The 20,873-nt window shown below is 46.7% G+C and overlaps 1 protein-coding gene across 2 annotated transcripts in view; it reads left to right on the forward strand.

The window, feature by feature from the left end:
* Nucleotides 1–20,873, forward strand: part of DISP1 (dispatched RND transporter family member 1) — a 659,288-nt gene that overhangs the window by 278,264 nt on the left and 360,151 nt on the right. For both annotated transcript variants that reach the window (XM_078649828.1, XM_078649829.1), the window contains one exon: nt 14,453–14,572. The gene's annotated coding sequence lies outside the window, so the exon portion shown is untranslated. The remainder of the gene's footprint in view (nt 1–14,452; nt 14,573–20,873) is intronic.

Below are 20,873 nucleotides of genomic sequence, written 5' to 3' on the forward strand. Positions count from 1 at the left end.
AAAAACGATGGATTTAGGCCCAGATCCTTGTACTGGGGTGAACGTATGACATTGTTCTACATTCTGTCCATCAACTGTGTTTTTTGCAATTTTGTATTTCTTTGGAGCATGGACCAAGTACCTCTTCCTTATAAGGTCTTCATTGACTTAGTTTGTGGCTTAAGCTACTTTTTTCTTTATATACGTCTTTTTGCTACAGCATGTTTTTATGTTTATTTATGTTCCCCTCTGTTTTTAACAAACCTCCCACCCTCTGTTGCTTTTAAATCTCCCTTGTTTCAACCACCACCCCCCCCTGCACTGTTGTTTCACCCACCCCCTCCCCAGTTTCAGCCACCTCACCTACCCTACATGTTGTTGTTAACCTCCCCCTCCCACTCTTTGTTGCTTTTAAACCCATCCTCCATTGTTTTTAAACCCCCTCTGTTTTTAAAATCAACCCACACATGCTCTCTGCCATTGTTGGGATGGCACTTGTGCTCTGAGTGTCTTGCAAGCAAATGCCACTGCTGCTAAACATGCTAGTGTAGCTAAGAGGTTTAGAATGTTATAGTATGTTACTCTTGTCTTTGTTAGCAAAGTCTTATGCAATAGCATTTTTTCTTTTTTTGGTTGTGTTCCTTCATTGCTGTTTTTAACCTAGCCAGGCCCTCTTTTGCGTTTAGTCCACCCCCAGCTTTCCATTGTTTCAACCAATGCCTCCCTCCTTCCACTCTTCGTTGTTTCACCCACCCCCTGTTTCAGCCACCTCCCCAGCCCTCCCCGTTGTTGTGATGGCACTCGTGCTCTGAGTGCTTTACCATAGATATGCCACTGCCTTTAATCATGCGACCGTAGCATAGCGGTTTTGAGCGCTAAGAGAAGGGTGTGATTGGATAGTGTCTTAGGAGCAAACATTTCGGATTGGTGGTCTGAGATCTGTTTCTCTCATATCGCTGTGTCTTTTAATATGTATTGATTTGAAGGCTTTAGACAATACAACCTCCTCCCGCCTGTGCTTCACTGTTTTGTAACCCCCCCCCCCACACACACACACTCGCCAGTGTTTCACCAGCCCTCCTCTGGCCTACTCCCGCTCTCCCTTATGTTTCCCTCCCTCCTCCCTTAAGTTGCTTGACCTCCCCCCTCAAGTTGTTTGACCTCCCTCCTAACCCGTGCGCTGTTTTTAGACATATTGCATAACAGTGTAGGCTGCTGTGCATCATGGCTTAAAGGAATATGATGCGGTAGATGCTGGCTGAGTCATAGTACCTTTTTTAAAGAACTTTAAGCCGTATTGCACAACAGCTTGCGCTGCTTTACAAAACGTTAAAAAATTTTTTGGAAGCTAATAGATTTTCATAGGCAAAACCTATTGGCTTTGCGAATGCTTGTTGAAACTAGAGACTTCAACCGTGATGGGCAAGCATCAGAGGTTGAGTCTGATTTAGTGGCCCAAAGAGCTTGAATAACCTCCTTCTGAGTGAGCGTATTAAAGTTGGAGAGAACAATACTTTTAGTGGACTGAGAGTGCGAGATCTTGGCCGGTTTGGCTTGGATGGAATGTTGAGGAAGAAAGTTGGACTGGGTGGAGTCAATTTTTTGATGGAAGAAGTTTCAAAGTTCCAGACAGAACTATCGGTAGGCATTGAGCTTATTGTCAGAGACAGATGGATGAATTAGCTCCCTAGCAATCTTTTTTTTGTCAACTCTTTTTTATTGGCATTTTGAATCAGCACTTTCAACAACTCAATGTACGCATCTTGTACAGTAATTACAGTTACCCCAGTGCTCCATCATCGGTACACTGACGACATCACCCGCTACAAATACGCTAGCATCTTATGACATATACGTGAGGTGACTGAGTTCCGGGCCTTCGTGCATGCTCCCTAGCAATCTTAAAGATCTCACATGAAGCACACAGAGCTGCTTAAATATTATTACCATAAAAGGAATCCTGAGTAATTCGCATCAGATGGTGACATTTCTGATGGCTGCTTTGTAGGTGGATTTGACTTGGAGGTCATAAGCAACCCGACAACCATATTTGAGTTTTTGCACTCTTTTGATTTTTTAAAGTTTTTTTTTAGTGCGCAACTCTTTGGAGTACCAGGGGCCTGAAGGCCAGGTTCTGTGGTTAACGATCATTTAAGGCGGGGCAAGCTTAGTGAGAGTGGTGTTAAGCCGCTGATTGAAGAAGCATCGACCAATATAACATGGGTGATTAGAGTGAGGGTAAAGCTCTGTAGAATAAGAGAGAGATTGCTGGAGTGGATCTCTTCCCATGGCCTGGTGTGTTAGGCTCAGACTTTTCCTTAGATACGAGGGGTATGGATACTAAGAAAGGAACAGCAGAATGATGCACATAGAGGAGAGGGGGAGGAATATCAATTCTGATGTGGTTAGTATTAGAAAATAGAATCATGAAGATCACGTCCATATGAATTGGGGGCCTTAGAAAATAAATGTTGGTCAAAGGACTCGGCGGAATCACAGAAGGAGCTCATCTCCATGTTGACCATGGAGTTCAGGCGAAAATTCAGGTCTAACAAAATAAAAGAAGCAGATTTAAGGATCAAGGAAAGCAGCAAGAACAATAGCTCCCGTGCAAAGGTACCCGTGGGGCCATGCGGGTGGTATACGAAAGCTCCAGAAAGAGACTGAGTAAAAACAGCAGAATTGCAGATTAGAATGAGTGGTACATGCGATGGAATTGCAGACTGTAACAGCGAGGCCTCTGCTTCGCTTACTTTCACAAATCTGTCCTATGAATCAGTAGCTTACTGGAATGGCAGACATAAAATCAAGGGCGGATGCATCATGAAATCACGTTTCGGTAAGGAACAAGGTGCCTATGTACGAGGAAGAAACATAGCTTCTAATATCTATGTAGTGCTTGGGAAGGAACTGACAGTTGAGTAAATAAGGAGGAGCATCTACCTTTGGCCAGTTTATCCTGCCATTAAGAGTTTCCTGATTTTCTCCTTAGCCATGCAATGGTAAAAGATGCAAGAAAAGGACCCAATAGGTTATTAGATACCAAAGTGATGGTAAACAACTTATCTCCTGGCCAGAACTGAAGCAGTTCCGCCCTTGTGTAGGAAATTTGCTCAGCCAAGGGTCCTGCTGAGCAGCATGTGCGGCACAGACAGGTATTCCTTTGGCATGTCGGCTGCACAGTCACACACTGGATATTTAAGAAGGCCACTTGTATGGAGATGGGGGCGTGGCCTGAAAATGCGCTGAACTGCAGTGTAGAAGCAATAGAGAAAATAAATCTATACTGAAGCACAGCTGCTTCTGTCCAACTGCCAAGCTCCCTGGGCAGTTGCGGCTACTAGGAAACAAAATATAACTAAAATAATCCTGAGGAAATATCAAGCCATAAAAAGGTTTCCTGTCCAAAAGGCAAAAATGTAGAACTCTATTACAGCCCACACTTGGGAATATTACGGTCTAACTTCCCTTCTGCGGGAGGGATAAAGGCATGTTTTATTCCAATCAGATAACTTTTATCATTACTGTCATTCACTCTAACTTTGGAAATTGCTGACTGCCCAGTCTGTGACAAAATCTTACATGGATGTATTTTAAGGGTCGCAGCTTCAAACCCCTGGCACAGTCTTTGCTACCCCCTGACCTCAGAGGTGGCAAATTTAGTGCCAAGAACACATGGGCGGCTTGCCAGAATGGTCATCCGGGCTCTCCCCTCCTATTTTCTGCCCATTATTTTATTACACTAATAGTGAATATTACTCTATTGTCACTGTTCGTGTAGTAAACAATGGAGAATAGCTAGCGGGGTCTTGGCTTTAACTGGCAGCTGAGTTAAGTAAAACATGCTTATGACGCACAAAGCCCTCTACCACAACGCCCCACACTACCTAGCTCAGAAACTGGTGCTCTCTGCGGGCAGCAGAGCCTCCAGGAGTGCCAAGACTCTTCTCCTACAATCTCCACGTTTTGCCAAGAAAAAAACATATAACCGGTCCTTTTCCGGTATGGCACCGAGGATATGGAACGCTTTGCCCAGTGAAACAAGAATGATCCCTTCCACTGCCTCCTTCAAAAGAGAAGTGAAAGCGATCCTCATGGCTAAATTCACGTGAACACTATGACTATTTTCCGTATTTTATTAGTTGATGTGAGCCTGTGCATCATATTCGTCCTTTTTTTGAGCTAGCTTAGTAATGTTTTTCTTTTGATTATGCTCCATGTATAACATACTCACACAGATCTCTGTATATTATATCCTGCATTCTATTTATGACTTGTAAAGCGCTCTGATACTCGCAAGAGTCTTGTTCGCGCTATATAACCCCTTCAAAGTAAAATAAATGTATATTGTCTGAGTGCTTGCAGGTGAGAAGGTGTTCATGTGGAAGAGCCTGGGTATATGTGTGAGTTTGTGTAAGCATATGTGGGTGAGCAGAACTGTGTGTGTCTGGAACAGCTAGTGTGTAAGATTGGTAATGAATCAGATCGAGTGAGTAAGAGTGACTGCAAATGAGTATGAATGTGTAAGAATGAGTGTGAGGGAGTGTCAGTGGATGAAAGTGAGAATGGGTGACTGAGTATGAAATGAGTTAGTGTTTGAGATTAAATGGGAACAAGTAAAGCGGAGTGTAAATAAGTCTGAGCAAGTATGAGCAAAAGTGAATGTGAATGAGTGTGAATGATGACTGAGTGAATGAGAATAAGTGAGTGAGAATGATGGAGTAAGAGTAAGATTGAGTTCAAGGGAGTGAAAATGAATGAATTAGTGTGAGTGAATGTAAGTGAGCCCTAGCATACTGAAGGTAATTCTTGCCTTATAGAAGCACACATGGTAAAATACTGGCTCTGGAATTTGAAGGCAATACTTATCATGACAAGCACCTATGACAAAATGCTGACCTTGACGTTCTGTGTTAATTTTTAACATAAGCGTCACTACTGATACATTGACTTCATTAATGACAAAATTCCAGCGCTAACATATTTTATGCATTTTGGGGAAAAATTAGGACACCGTTGTCATATGGGACACTGATGACAAAATACTGTCCCTGACACACTTGCAGGTCATTTTTGTCATATGGGGTATCCTTAGTACATTTTGAAAAATGGGGTCTGCTCTCAGGGAGAGTCGGGTTTCTTTAATTTGGCACACCATGAAAGGACTTGAATATTTAATAGGTGATCTTTCAGATCCTATGTCTCATTTAAAAATTGTGCTTTAAAATGTGCCATTTTACAACATTTACTCAGAGGGAGAACTCCCACTCTATGAATCCACCTCATAGAGGTCTGGTTCACTCGCTTCGTTCACTACAATGCAGGGCACGTATTACACCCCAACAATTTCAAAGACCATGTCTGCATCATAATATATGCACTCCCTAAAATGGACGGTTGTCTGTGTAGTGTTGTTAAATTAATTATGCAGTTTTTATGGAACTTCAGCAATGCCAGTTATTGTGATATCCGGTCATTTAACATGACTTTCCGGGATGATTCAGTGTCAAGTAATCATATGATGCCACTTCTAAGGCCACACCAAAGGTCCCCTTCCAAGCTTCCCCACCCATCCTACCTGCCAGAATGCCGTCTCTACTCTGCTCGGCACCCTCCCTACCCCACACTATCCAACCTGTTAGACAACCAGCTCTCCTCCCCACTCCATACAAGCTTAAACACGCTTCCCTACTAACCTCCCTACCAACCTAGATAAGATGCCACCGGCCACACAAACAGCTGCTTGACCCCGATCCTCTAATTACCTGATACCCCACGGACCGAACTCATTCGTAATCTCTTTCCCCCCAGCCTCTCTAGTAAAGCGAAAAGGCATCTCAAACATAGACTTATCAGGCAACACCCCAAGACTTTAGTCATAGACATTTACCACTGCTCCTCTAGAGGGCAGTTAAAAATGGACTTCATCTTCCACACGGTAAGACCTGACTACTGGTCCACCATCCTCAACACCCATCTTCTCGTCTCAAAAACCACCATCACATCCCATAGCCGTAAATTGACTACCTCTCTCCCGAACCACCAGTCCCTAAGCGGCAATATCTCCATAACCATCTATGAAACCGGCACTGTCTTGATACAGTCTAAGAGCGATAACCTAGAGGTCTTCGACGCCCTTTTCCTCACGCTAAAAAAAGCACCCGTACTCAAGCCACGACTCGGCCCGTCCCCTTCCCTTCCCCCAACGAGCCTCCCCCAACAAAGAAGGCAACAGACCCCTCACGCGCCCCCTCAACGATCCCCCCCTGCCCTCCAGTGACTCATTCTGCCTCTCTACCCCTCTGAATAGGGATCCCACACCCTCGGACAGCTGCACCATCCTCCGCTGCCGCCCCTCCCATCCCCACCCGCCATCCAGAGAGGAGCGCTACCCACAAGCTCAGCCTCCTCACCCCCCCCCCCCCCCCCACCCTCGGCCCAACTGAGACGAGACCCTCAACCTGAGCCTATACTCCCCCTACCCAGGAGCCCCCCCAGAAACAATCTGGGCAGCCCCCCCATTAACCATCCTGACCGGACCCCACTCCTCCCCTCCCCAGGTATTGATACCCCTGTCTCCCTCCCTCCACCCTCGGATAACTTAACGCATCGCCTCAACCTACTCGAATCCCAGCTCAAAATCTTAATACGAGGCTTGAACGAAACCCTTTCCACCCTGGCCACAATCCGAAAGCCCACTCAACACTCTGCCGCCCCGCCAATCACCTCCCAACCAAGAAGGAGTGAGATAACACCCCCATGTGGACCGCATGCCCCCCTCAGTTCTCGACCAACAATTCGGGGAATGAGACCCGTTCAGACAGACCCAGAAGAGCAAAACTATCACTCTCCCCCCAGGAAGCCTCACTTCCGGCCGCATCCTATGTCCCCCCAGGGAACTCCTCCACCAAATCCTTACTTCCCCCACAGGAAGCGACACTTCCCGTCTCAACCCTTGCAACTCCTCCCCCAAAGCTAAGATCCAAGTAATCACGGGAGTCGGAAGGGAACATCCCCCGCCAAGAGCCCCCAGAGCCCCAGCTCACCTAACCTCCCTCCCCAAAGCCCACCCTCCAAGATCAAGAACGAAGAAGGTCCTCCCATCAAATGCATGCTCATAAACTGTAGATCGGCCCATAAGCATGCATCAGAACTAGCAGAAGCCATCCTCACCCATGACTTAGACATAGCCTTCATCACGGAGACCTGGCTAAACAATCTCTCCTACCCTATTATGGACATGTTGATACCTCCCGGATTCAATTTGATCAACAAAGATAGACAAGTTCATAAGGGCGGGGGCATAGCAATTATTCACAAGAGTAACATCTCCATCACGGAAATTACCTCTTGCAAGTAGAGCTCCTTTGAATACCTCTCAGTCAACATCAAGACAGAATCCAAAAGACCATTACTCTGTCACCTCCTATACCACCCACCAGGCAACTCCAAGGAATTCGGGGAACACCTTTCCGACTTGATTGCCCACTGTGCACTAAGCAACTCTAACAACATAATTCTTGGCGACCTCAATCTCAGATGGAATGAAACTCAAAACTCGCTCATTCAATCCTTAAATAGCCTCCTGCTGGAAAATAATCTGACCCAACACTGCTCAAAAGAAACACACCATAGAGGAGCAACCCTGGATGCAATCATTTCCGAAAACAACGCAATCTCCATTGACCACATTATTCCCATTGACTGGTCAGACCACCATATCATTCTCTTCCACATCAACCAAATGGTCCAAACTCAACCCCCTACTCAGGTCCCCCCCAAATGGGTCAGGAACACAGCTCAGATCCCTCGGTCTGACCTAGAAGAACGAATTAGCTCGCTCCTCCCCAGCGCGACTGATCACCTCTCAACTACTGAACTCACCTCCCTATACAACGTCAATTTGACGCTCACCCTGAACCACCTTGCCCCCCTGAAATAAAAAAACCAAGATCATCCCGTCCAGATCATGGTTCTCCACTGACATTAATGAAGAAAGAAGGCAGCTCAGAGCCTTAGAAAGAACCTGGAGGAACAATCCCTCCTCCCTCCTCCCTCCATCGCGACCAACTTAATGAAGCCTGCAGGAATTACAAAAAGCACATTAAGAACAAAAAGTCAGCTTTCTTCTGTTCTCTTCAATATCATCAGGAATCAAACATCCAAGCCTCCGACTTCCTCAATACTGGCATCCAAAGAACAATGCGACAACTTTGCTATCTTCTTCAATGACAAAATCGACCTCTCACTTGGCACGAATCCCCCCCCGCCACCGAGAGCAAGGCATATGAAACTAAGGATGTTGCCGCCGTGAACCCTCCAAAACAATGGTCCTCCTTCATCCCTATTCAGGAAGCGGAAATAGTCAATCTAATCTCCACGGCTAATCCGTCATCCCATGCTCAAGACCAAATTCCCCCACGTATGGTCATGGACCTGAAGCACACCCCTAGCCTCGATATGCCGCAAGATCATTAACAGCTCTCTGAGCTCTGGAATTGTACCAGACTGTCTCAAAGTTGGCCAAGCCACGCCACTACTGAAGAAACCGGGACTGGACACAGAAGATATGAACAACTTTAGACCTGTATCGAACTTACCCCTTCTGTCCAAAATTCTGGAAAGATGTGTACTCCCTCTGCTGACTCATCACCTGGATAACATCAATCTCCTGGATCCCCATCAATCTGGCTTCCAAAAAGGCTGCAGCACAGAAACGGCAATCATCAATGTCCTAGACGATCTCCACAAGTCACTGGATTCGGATCAATGCTGCCTTCTCATCCTCCTAGACTTATCGGCCGCGTTCGATACAGTCGATCACTCTCTGCTCCTTAAGGTCCTCCAAGAAAGAGCCGGTCTTGAAGAGACAGTCCTCTACTGGTTCTCCTCTTTTCTTCACAATCGCTCACAAAGAATAAAAATCAAAAACTTTGAGTCCGACCTCCAACCAGTTAATAGAGATGTCCCCCAAGGGTCAGTGCTCTCCCCCAGCTTTTCCATATCTACATGGAACCACTCACCACACTGCTCAGGAACTCCAACATACCTTTCCACCTATATGCAGACGATACACAACTTTATCTGGAAACCACCTCCATCGATGACATCCTAAGATTAAAAACCACGCTCAGGGAGGTGCAACACTGGCTCACAATCACCACCTGAAACTCAACCAAGAGAAAACTGAAGGACTCCTCATCTCCAACAGAGACGAAACCCCCCAAATAGAAGAATGGCTGAAAGCCATCGATGTCCTTAATGGTACCCTCACCCCAGTGGACTCAGTAAAATCTCTAGGTTTTACCCTAGACCCGAAACTGAACTTGGAAAAAACACATTTCGAGATCCGCCAAAAGTGCCTTTCTCAACCTGAAACTACTATATAAAATAAAACCCTTCCTTCCTCCTAAAGATCTCCAACAAGCCACGCAAGCACTGGTGCTCTCCAGAATCGACTATGGGATCGCAGCTCTGACCGTAACAGCAAAATCTCACCTAGCACCCCTAAAAACAACCTTCAATGGTGCAGCAAGAATGGTCACAGGAACTAAGAAATTGGACCACATCTCTCCTGCACTCGGGGAACTTAAATGGCTTCCAATGGATCTTCAAGCCAGCTTTAGAACAACTTGCCTCACACATAAAGCCCTACACACAGGCAAACCGGAATACTTAGCCGCTAAACTCAAGAGAGCCGGCCAGTCCAGGAACCTCAGGAGCTCCAACACTCTATTGCTCATGCCTCTGAAAACTCGCAAGCAAAATACAGCAGCCAAATCTTTCGCTGGTAACGCCCCTAAAATCTGGAACTCCATCCCACCCACATCAGAACGATCCCCTCATTCCCTAAATGTAAGAACCTGCTCAAAGTCCTCTTCCTAGACCGCTCTCGAGCTAAACGATAAATTACATGGTTGCTCCTATCACGGCTCTCCATCTTTCCATATTCTCTTGACGGTGAACTTTGAATTGTACCCAGAAAACCTCTCGGTCTCTCCGACCTGGCTAAGTATAGAATTGGTTTAGACGCTCGTCCAGAAGGATCGTCACCCTACCCGCTCCACGCTTGCCCGAGCTCCAATCTGAACTATACATGGCTCGATCCTCCATGGACTATCATAATATCTGTACCGCATAACTGCATCTGACTGTACATGTTGTTAAGCACTCTGATACCCTCGGGTCCAGCTAGCGCTATATAAAACTCCTAAAATAAATAAATAAACTTCTTGGGATGTCATTGAGGTCAAAAGGTGTGTGTCACTTAGCTACTCCTTGCATTTTGGTAAATTCATGTCCATGCCATCTTGCAACTAACATCTTAGCTGTGCCGTGAATGCAGCACAGCTCTCGTCCACATGTACAACACATGCACATACACATATCCCCTATCTCCACACTCTGCGGTCCTTGATTTTGCGTCAAATTCCCTTCTTTGCCTCTTCCTTTAGTCTTTCCTTTCAAGTTAATATTTCCTGGAGCACATCTCTCGTCCTCACACATCACCTAACACTTCCAATGTGTGTCGCACCTACCAAATTTCTTACTATCTATAAACGCATGCCCTTGCATACTGCGAGTACAAGTTAGCAGTGCTTTGAGACCACGTTTTTCTCAAAAGCGACTGTATCTAGGACATACTTCATAAATGACTGTACCTAGGACATTCTTGGAAATAGCCGACTCAGTCAAGGTGGCAGTGTCATCCTTTGTATTGGCTACATTACAGTATTACAGTGTACTTTGTGTGGCATTGTATTTTGTGCAAACCATTTTCAATAAGTATACAAGCTGCTACTAACACTGTACGCCTGATAAATTATAATCAGTCATTGTATTGTTAATTTAAAAACATACCAATCTGTGAAGCAAGAACTCCCCATCATTTTCTGAACACATGTAGCTGTTGCCATCTGCTTTTATGTCTTCTCTGCAAACCACCAAAGCCACACTTCCTAATGTATCCTGCTGCATCTACAGACAAAGTCCTCTTGTCGATGCTGCCAAATTGTTATAATTGAAACCAAGATAAAGAGTAAACAGACATAAAAAGAGATCCATTGACCTTAAAGACATGGAAGAGGGAAGGCTTGCAAATGTGCACTTGTTACGATTAAATTGACTCCATTTTTTAGGTCTCGCCTCTCAGTGCGCATGCGCATTGAGCGGAGCGAGACTATAGGGGCTTAAACAGACTTTAACTAACTGGCGATTTGATGCTGTGCCCGTGCTCTTTTAGGTCAATGCGCAAGCGCATTGACCTAAAATGCGCGTGCACAGCATCAAATCGCCGGCCTTTTGTTCCCCAGCAGCTCTTCCCGCTCCGCCCCACAAGCTTCCCCCAGCGTGCGCTCTGCCTCAGCCGCACTCCTCCCACACCTTTGAAGTGAAGCTTAGCTTCACTTCAAAGGCCCCTGCTGCTTCCTCATCGCCGCTCTCCCCGCTCCGCCCCCTGCTGCGGCCGTGTCGCATTTCTCCTCCCTCCTCCCCACAGCAATGCCCTCCGTCTTGTTTCAAGCAATGTGTTTCCATGTTGTACCCGACCGACTCTACAAATTGGGCTCAACGTGACCCTTCAAGGTATCAATTTTTTTCTGTCGTGCTTTTCTTTCAGTATGCCGAAATGGACGATATGCAATCCGACCCTCCTGGTTCCTAACCGGGCTACGCATCTAAGTTTTTAGAATAGTTCACGGTGGTTGTGGCCAAGTAGATGAATGAACAACTTGTTTAGCAACTCTGAGCCGTTCTTGGATTTGACTTCGCAATGTTAGTAAACTACGCTGGGGTAAAATGTCAACCAGTGATACCATTCAGTATGTGTCCGTGATCCCGCTTACGTTTAAGCGCTATACTTGCCCAACTTCGGTTTGATTAATCTTGTGACCGTTAACACCAGTCTGCTCTGCTAAGAACTTGCTGTGCTTTGACACAACTTTCTCATTCTTTACTCTTTTGTAGCGTGTTTTGTGACAGAGTTCTTGGGGATCGTACTCAGTAGCTGCTGTTTGCACAAAGATCTCTGCAGCGGAAACGCAACCCGCTAATGCATCTTAATTGCTCTTAATAATTAGCGTAGGAGAGCTACCACTTGTAGCTCTCCTACGCTACAAGTGGTATTCTTTCACTTTCCTTTAATGCTATTCCCTACTAACTTGTTTTTTGTTTGCTTCCTGTCACGATACACCCCTTTACGCTCCCTCCCAGACCTCTTACATGCCTCTCTCCCCTCCCGTGTTGCTCTCTCTCGTCCATTTTCTTCTCTCCCATCCTGCGCTGCTCTTTCTCTCTCAAGCTTGCACAGAATGGCGATGGCGGTGGCTCCATTTCTGTCGGGTTTAATTCATGTGGGGCATGAGTACCTCTTTCCCGTTTTCGCAGCTGAAATATCTTTTCATTTGTCTTTTCACATGTAGAGCGCACACCGCCACTGCTGAAACCCATTGCCACTGCAGACATACTCACTCGGACATCTGATGGCCACCACAGACGTGCCCTCGCCGTTCAGACATGCCCACACTCCATCAGACTATTGGATTGCACAAAAAACCACTGTTTCTTCTAATCCACTGCAGCTGGTGATATCACTTTACCTCCCTACCTTCAGAAGCCTCAGATCCAGTGTCGGAGGTTTAGTTAGCCCTTTTCAACATCAAGCCATTGTCACCCTGCTAATTAAGAATACTTATGATTGTCCATTTCATCTCACTCTGAAGATTTCAGACCCAGTACAATCAAGTCCCTTGCACAAGGAGTGAATAGAAAATACCGATACTTTCCATTGAGGAAAATTAAATATCCATCAGCTGCTTAAAGTATGCCATAGACTGCACAGCTTCAGAATTCTTAGTCTGTGTGGCTCCTACATTTCAGATTTTTCCTGACCTTTAAATCCTCCCAAAAGAGCATAACCAAAGCATTTGGAACATAAAAAAGTTCAATAGGGGTGTTTGAAACTTTGGGAAAGTTACACTGAATTACATGAAACTTAACTCCGTCATTGAACGCTCTATTTTAGCATAAAGTGCAATTTGTGACACGAGGGCACATTTCCCACTGAAAAAAAAGAGCAAAAACACAAGTGCCACAAGCAACAGCTGCTTGCGTTCTGACCATTCACATTGGTGCAGGGAGCTCCGTGTCAAAGCTTGCCGCAAACGACATAGAATTCCATGACTTAATGATATAATTTTGGGAATCTCCTGTCACAAGCATAATGTGAAAAGCATGAAACTACATGAATAACATTGCATTATTTAAATTTCGCCGGAGCATAGTTTTCATTGCAAGAGTGATAAATGTGTATAGAAGCTGCCACTCAGTTGAGGACAAGGTCTGGAAGCTGTGCGGGAGAGTAATACTGTGCAGGCCAGGGCTAAGCTATAGGCTGCCGTCTGTGTAATCTCCATCCATCGCCATCTGTTCCCCCTCCCCAGCCGCCAGCACCTCCCCTCTCTCTCCCCGTACACAGCCTTATTCGCATTTCTCCTTCCCCTCCCCAGCCGCCACCACCTCCCCTCTCTCTCCCTGCACACAATTATCACGCACAATGCTTCTACCCACATGTTAGTCGGTTGCTGCACATTTAATTAAACCATCAGGAATACATTTTGCCCATACACACAATCCCACACACACACAACCCCACACACACACACACAACCCCCCACACACACAACCCCACTCAACCCCCACATACCCACCCCACCCCACCCCACCCCCTCGCACACACCCCACCCCCACGCACACACCCCACCCCCACACACACCCCACCCCCACACACACACACCCCACACCCACACACACACACCCCACACACACCCCACACCCACACACACCCCACACCCACACACACACACCCCACCCACACACACACACACCCCACACACCCACACCCCCCACCCCCATACCCACCCACCGACAACATCACTATGCGCTACCACAGCATCACTGAACGCCACAGCATCACTCGCCACCACAACAACTGGCACTTCTTGGGTTGCCTTGTCCTACAGCTAAATTCGAACTGTTCTGAACTAGAGTCTCATAATTTTCACAATTTTGCAGTAAAACGATCAAAGAGGTACTAACTTAATTTCGACCCATTATTGAAGTGCAGTTTATCTTGTCTTCCTCAGTACTTTGTACATCTCTCTAGAGATGTGGAATAATGACCAGAGCTGCCATCTAAGTCACGTAAATACAAAACATGTTGCATTACAAATGCTATAGGTGTCACATTCGCCAAAGTTATAACTATTGGCATTGTAAATGACAAAGCTATCAATTTAGCTATTTTAAAAACCAACACTTAAATAAAATATTTGTCATTTACAAGACCAATAGCTCCAACTTTTCTAATGCGAGACCTATTGCATTTCCAATGCTTGTTTGTACATTGTCGGCTTAATTGCAAGTGTTTGGGATGGGTAATCCCTTCTAAACAATGTCAATGTTGTTTCCTTTTCAGAGCTTTGTCCATAAAGTTGTCTGATAGAGAAGACTATCTAAAATTTTCTGAACTTCAAATGCCGCTTCTACGACTTTCTCACAGCCCCAACCGTGCCTTCCGGGACCCTTTGTCTACATGGTAGGTTCTTTTATGCTGGTCATAAGTACCTCTTCACGTTCAGCCACAGAATGTTCTTTGCTACATAACCAGGTCTTTTTGAATCAGTTCTGTACTGAGTAAATTGATATATTGGTGTATCCTTGTAGACATTCTCCCAAACATTAGCCTGAGGATATGGCCTTGTATATTGTCAATGAGAAGGGAGGAATCTGGTCTCCAGTGAACATGCTTTTTTCATACTACTCTTCCAGGTTGGGGGTTCACCACTAATTTGTGTGTGCTTTTAGATGTGGAGATTGGTAGAAAGGCATCAGGAATGATTTTTGCAGGGCTATACATTGTATAAGCTATCTGAGACTCCATGCTCAGAAAAATGAATGCATGCCTTAGAACATCGATATGGTAAATAGGAAAGGCCCGAGCGTAGACCCTTTAATGGTCAGAGCTGTGATTTGTAAGTCCCAAACCACTCAGTGCTCCAAGTCACATGTGCCCCATTCAAGCAATCAACAACACTTGGAATCTTAATATTGGAAGAGGCATATATAAAATGTTGAGGGATTGGATAGGACGGGAATAAATGTGACTTCCCCTCAATGCAAAATGATGCTTCTAAGAAGTCATGACATAGAGTAACGTTGCAGCTATGTACTTTGCAGCATCTGTCAGTACCCCCTCCCCTCTCCGAAGGTGGCCATTATTTATTCATTTCTATTCAATAAGCTTTATTCGGTTCAGATAAAACAACCATGAAAGCACAATAAAACTACAATTATTAAAATCCGGTTACAGTACGTCAAATAAATGGAATACAGTCACGGTTAATAATACAGCTTAAAACAACATACTTTTATTGCATAAATTGATCTCAGAATAAATGTTGCAGTGTAAAAACAAATATCAGGCTCTCGCATTGTAAACAACAAACTCATAGCAGCTTCCGTAGTCAAAGTGCAGTATTTTCTGAACAGGGGTTTTAAGAAAACAATACGGAGGTTCAGATACAAATCACATATGAGGAGAAAGTGCAACGTGCTTTGTTTTGTACGTCCGTCACAGGGACAAGGGGAGAAAAGGTTGCTGTTTTACACAAGGGAATGCTACCAGGTGGTGAACAAGGCCTAGTCTCATTCTTGTAAGAACAAAACGGTGTGAGGATCTGGTTACCTGGCTCAAATAGGTTTGGAAACCCTCAGAGTCTAGATAAGAGTAATAAAACTGGCAAGTTTTTTGCTGCCCTACGTTTCTCAAGCGTGCCTTCTTTCTATGCGTATTCTTCATTCCTACTTTGGGCAGTGCAGCTACTTCATTAGGGTTACCCAGAATACTTGATTTCAATAAATCCTTAAAGGTATGTGCTATATAATTAAGCCAGGGGATCTTAAGACAGTTATATAGTCGGAGACAATCTTTAATAATCATTCTGTTAAATAAAGTCTCTTCCTTCAACCATATTGATCGCCAGACCATTAACGGTCTGAGCGCAATTAAGTCCGTCAAATAATCAATCCCCACTTCACTGTGAATTAGTTTGGTAGACGCCGAGGTAGGTAGACAGATTTACTTTTTAAGAAACATATTTTCCTCTGTTTGCAATTCACCATTAAAATGGTGACTGTTGGACCTAGATTACCCAAGCCTACATATGGTAGCCTGGCACAGTAGTGGTCTACAGCTAACTCAAGGCGTTGGCTAAGTACTTACAAGTCTTACTCACAGTAACACAGTGATGAACCACTAAAATAAAGACACAACACCTCTGTTTGGAAAAATACCGTTACCTTTTATAAAAATAATATACTTTCTTGTTCTTGTTTAGAATAAAAGCAGTGTATAATTAATTTATACAGTTCTCATAGATTTCAAATCACATTCAATACTTTTCCAGGTCAATATATGAGATTCAAAGGTACATTACATTTGTGATAAGTGGCTATCTATGGTACAAAACACTATTCCACTATGAGGTTACAGATAGGAGATTGCACTCTACAGTTTCAATATGTTATTTAACCACTCTTAAGCAGGTACATTACCCCTCAGCTCTAAGCCTTCTTCTCAACTCAACAGACCTCTACCACAGGGGTGGATCTTCTCAGCATAAACCCCCAACCATGTGGCTAAAAGAAGACAAAGCAGAATCAACAAGGTTCCCCCCTGGTCAATTCACCGGCTGCACCTTACTGGTGGAGGTTCTACTTCTTCAATTAATAACAGGCTATAAGGGTTTTTACTAGTGAGCCTTGTAATTTTCCCTGCACACCGCTCTCCCCCTCTTATCTAGTTAGGAGATAGATTTTAAGTGGTCTGGGCAGTTCTGTAACTCAGTTCCTCGTATGTAGTTCTGGCGGCTTTCAAGTCAATTGCCTTGTTTTGAAATCCCCCGCTTTGATGTCTTTAGACACCCGATGCTTCCGCCTCCCGCTCCCTCTCTACCCGGCTTACTTTTAGGTTCTGGTCAATGCAGCTGGTGTTGCCCGGGTCACGCGGTGCCAGGGAAGTCTTCCCGCAGATGTCGAGGCGTGTCCGAGAAGCCTACCTCAGACCGAGGCGCTTCACAGAGGTGACCGATGCGGCGCTTCTGCCTCTTCGGTGTTACCGCTGGCTGGAGCTTTGCCTTGACGCACCTCCGATGACGCGACCGACCTCTCCTGACTCCGCCTAGCGCCCGCCTCTTCCGACGCGCTGGGTCCTTCTTGCCGGTTCCGGCTCTGCGCACCTCGTCCGATGCGACGGCGTTCCTCACCACCTCGCAGGCGATCAGCTGGGCTCTGCTTCGCTTCCCGCCTCTTCCGGCGCCTCAACGGAGCTCTTCAAATGAAGAGGCAAGACAGCTGGGCTCTCCCTCTTCCGATGCCCTCACGTCAGGAAATGCTCTCGGCGGCAGCGTCGCTTCCAGGTAGGGACGTCAGCTGGTTCTGCCGCTTTCACCCACAGGGGAGGGTGTTGAACTGGAGCGCTGCAGTCACGCGTATCTTTGTCTGTTACCCCCTGAATTTAGGGTCAGTTAGCTTGGGCTGGGTCTCAATTGAACTCTATACCCACGACCTTCAGGATGGGTGGAACAGGTCCCTGGTAGCCACACTTCAGGGATGTCAGTCCTTAACGGACTCGTCGCAGAGTCTCTGATAACTTGAAGATGATTGCTGAAACAGTGGGGTTTGGTCAGCCAAGGTGGGGGCACTTCCCAGTACAGCGACAGCCGGCCCCGCAGGTCGATCTTGTCACAACTAGTGCACAATCCTCCTCCTCCAGTCGCCTCTCTCCACACTGGTCATTCCAAGAAATGCACAAAATGGCTGCTGGTCACTGGCCTTTTATAGGGTGGCCTGGGACCTGCAGAAGTCACTGGTTGCTTCTAGAAAATTCCCTATGTTAGCCTATGGCCTGTTTTCCAGTAGTGTCCGTTATGGCAGTTGGTGGACACCATTTTAGGTTTCTGGATGTCCCTAGATTTTCAAGGGGCCTGACTAGGCCTCACAGGTTATAAGGGAAAAATGGCGTCATCGCCAAGGAGCACCTAGCCCCCTGACAGCATTGAAAACTCCTGATGGACACATGTAAAAATAAAAATAGAAACCCTGGGAGGCTAAGGGGGACAAAAAAAATAAATCATGGTGGTTAGAGTCTTCCCAGAAGCAGACAGGTCTAACACACGTCCCCCCCAGCTGAAAGTGGGGAGAACTACCCAACCCCTTGGGAGTCCTCATCACTAAGGCGGAAATACCTGGATAGACCGTCTGCGTTGGCATGGTCCGCCCCAGGTCGGTGTTCCACCCTAAAGTCCATTCCCTGTAGGGAGATGGACCACCTTAGCAACTTGGGATTCTCCCCCTTCATTTGCATCAGCCAACGAAGGGGGCGATGGTCAGTCTGAACTAGGAAGTGCGAACCAAACAGGTATGGTCGCAGCTTCTTCAGAGCCCAAACCACCGCAAAGGCTTCTCGCTCAATTGTACTCCATCTCCTTTCCCTGGGGAGTAGTCTCCTGGACAGGAAGATCACGGGTTGATCCAGGCCCTCATCATTTAGCTGCGATAACACTGCCCCAATGCCATGTTCTGACGCATCCGTTTGGACAATGAATTCTCTAGCAAAATCAGGGGCCTTGAGAATGGGAGCGGAACACAATGCTTGTTTCAAGGTCATGAAGGCTCGCTGGCAAGCCTCCGTCCAGACTACCCGTCGGGGTTGCTTCTTGGAAGTAAGCTCCGTGAGGGGGGCCACGATAGTGCCATACCCCTTCACGAAGCGACGGTAGTATCCAGTGAGGCCCAGGAAGGCTCGGACCTCTGTTTGAGTCTTGGGGGGCTCCCAGGCGATGATAGCCTCAATCTTTGCCTGGAGGGGCTGCACCGTCCCTCTGCCCACCAAGTGACCTAAGTACACCACCGACCCCTGTCCGATCTGACACTTGCTGGCCTTGATGGTCAATCCAGCCTGTTGCAGGGCATGCAGAACAGCTTGCAGATGCTGCAAATGGTCCTCCCAGCTGCTACTAAAGACAGCAATGTCGTCCAGGTAGGCAGCAGAAAAAGCTTCCATTCCAGAAAGGACCCTGTTCACCAACCGCTGAAAAGTGGCAGGGGCATTCTTGAGCCCAAAGGGCATCACCCGAAATTGGTAGTGTCCCTCAGGTGTAGAGAAGGCTGACCTTTCCTTCGCCTCCTCGGTAAGGGAAATCTGCCAGTACCCTGAAGTTAGGTCAAAGGTACTTAAGTATTGGGCAGCTCCCAGCCGGTCAATAAGCTCATCCGCCCGTGGGATAGGATGTGCATCTGTTTTAGTCACTGAGTTCAAGCCTCGGTAGTCCACACAGAATCTCAATTCAGGTGTGGTGCCTGGTGGGGCAGCTTTTGGTACCAAAACCACCGGGCTAGACCAAGGGCTACCAGAAGGTTCAATCACCCCTAGTTCCAGCATCTTGGCGACTTCACTTTTGATGTTGGCCTTCACCTTGTCCGACAGCCGGTAGATTTTAGATTTCACAGGTGGGCTGTCTCCTGTGTCCACGTCATGGGTACACAGGTGGGTCCTACCTGGGACAAGGGAGAACAGGGGAGAAAATTGCTCCAGGATCTGGCGGCAATCATTTTGCTGTTCAGAAGTCAGGGTTGGCGAGAGAATCACTCCCTCCACTGATCCATCTTTTTCTTTGTACGAGAGAAGATCAGGGAGAGGTTCACTTTCTTCTTCCTCGGCTCCATCGGTCACCAGCATTAGGACAACCTCGGGCCTCTCATGATGTGGCTTGAGACGATTGGCATGCAGCACCCTGAGGGGCTGCCTCGGGGTCTTAAGATCCACCAAATAGGTAGACTTCCCCTTTTTCTCCAAAACCTCAAAGGGGCCTGTCCAACGGTCCTGGAGGGCATTTAGCTCTCCAGGTTCCATTACCCACACTTTCTGTCCAGGCTCCAGTTCCACTGGGTGAGCGTTGTGGTCATACCACTCTTTCATAACGGCTTGGCTGGCCTCCAAGTTGTCTGAAGCCTGCTTCCACAACTTAGCCATTTGGCTCCGGAAGGCCAGCATGTAGCTCACCACATCCTGGGGAAGCTTCCTGGGAGTCTGTTCCCATCCGTCTTTCACCAGGCTGAGAGGTCCCCTTACAGGGTGCCCATACAAAAGTTCGAAGGGGCTGAAGCCCACTCCCTTCTGTGGCACTTCCCTGTAGGAAAACAAGAGACAAGGTAGGAGGATGTCCCATTTCTTCCGTAGGCTCTCAGGAAGACTCCGTATCATACCTTTCAAGGTTTTGTTAAACCTATCCACAAGACCATTGGTTTGTGGGTGATAGGGAGTAGTAAACCGATAGGTAACGCCGCACTCCTTCCACATGGCCCGCATGTATGCTGAAAGGAAGTTAGTCCCCCTGTCGGAAATGACCTCCTTGGGGAAACCCACTCTGGTGAAAATCCCCATCAGGGCCCTTGCCACTGCAGGTGCAGTGATGGTCCTCAGAGGTATTGCCTCTGGGTACCGGGTGGCATGATCCACCAAAACCAGTATGAACCGATGTCCAGCTGAAGTTGGTGGATCCAATGGCCCTACAATGTCGATGCCCACCCTCTCAAAGGGGGTGCTAACGACGGGTAGTGGTTCCAGGGGAGCTTTTAGCTTCACCCCAGTTTTCCCACTGGCTTGGCAAGACACACACGTCCGACAATATGTATCCGACGCCACTTTCATTCGAGGCCAGTAGAAATGGGGGACAAGCCGGGCAAAGGTCTTGTCCTGTCCTAGGTGTCCTGCCAATGGTATCTCATGAGCCAGTTCCAGTAGAAAGGCTCTAAAGCATTGAGGGACCACCAAGGCC

This window comes from Lissotriton helveticus, chromosome 6, assembly GCF_964261635.1.
Source record: "Lissotriton helveticus chromosome 6, aLisHel1.1, whole genome shotgun sequence".
NCBI classification, from domain to species: domain Eukaryota; kingdom Metazoa; phylum Chordata; class Amphibia; order Caudata; family Salamandridae; genus Lissotriton; species Lissotriton helveticus.